Raw genomic sequence first — 982 nt, 5'->3', positions numbered from 1 at the left:
CATTTATATGTCTAACACAAACTTTAATATTTTCATTTTTATCGCTTATGCATGAGAAGATAGAATTTTACTTCTTAAAACTGAGGCATTTAGATGCATAGCAGACAATCCAGATCTATTTACATATCTCACATCAAAACTTTCACATTTACATTCAAATCTTTAATAACACATCAAAAATAACATTATTAATATTTTTAAAATTGAGAAATATCTTTTCATTAATAAGTTTAAAGCACCAAAATGTTATGTATATAAATATGAAAGTTTAGGTGTGATATAAGAAGTTGAAATTTTAGATATGTAAATTCCTAAGAAGTCTATGCTATTTATGTAAATTTCCCATAAAAATAAAAAAATCCTTAATTCGTGTTCATGCTCTACGCAGAGATGTGTACATGATAGGGTACATGGGCGTTGTGCGTGGGTTACATGGGGGTTACAAGCGTGTTATAACTTCCTTGTAACTTTCGTGTAACTCACCTGTAACCCGCGCTTTTATTTTATCCATTGGGGTTACAAGATTATAGCGGGGTTACACAGGAGGTACAACGGGAGTGTAATCCCGTGTACACTTTTACGTATGTAACTCCTGCGTACACTTGATGTACGCAATTTTGTTCCCTCGAAATGTGGTTGGTAAGACCTGCTGAAGGGAAAAAAATTTGCATACGTCAAGGGGTACGCAGAGATGTGTACATAATAAGGCACACGGGCGTTATATGGGAGTTACATGAGAGTTACAAGCGTGTTATAACTTCCTTGTAACTTTCGTGTAACTCAGCTGTAACCCGTGTTTTTATTTTATCCATTGAGATTATAAAGTTACAGCGGGGTTACACGGGAGTTACACGGGAGGTACAACGGGTTATAACCCCCTTATAATCCTCGTATAAACCCCGTGTACCCTATTATGTACACATCTCTGCGTACCCCTTGATGTACTCAATTTCCCTTGACGTACTCAATTTTTTTTCCTGCT

This window comes from Phalaenopsis equestris, unplaced genomic scaffold (assembly GCF_001263595.1).
Source record: "Phalaenopsis equestris unplaced genomic scaffold, ASM126359v1 Scaffold230176, whole genome shotgun sequence".
NCBI lineage: Eukaryota > Viridiplantae > Streptophyta > Magnoliopsida > Asparagales > Orchidaceae > Phalaenopsis > Phalaenopsis equestris.
The sequence above is the reverse complement of the archived record's forward strand: the minus strand, read 5'-3'. Positions refer to the sequence as shown.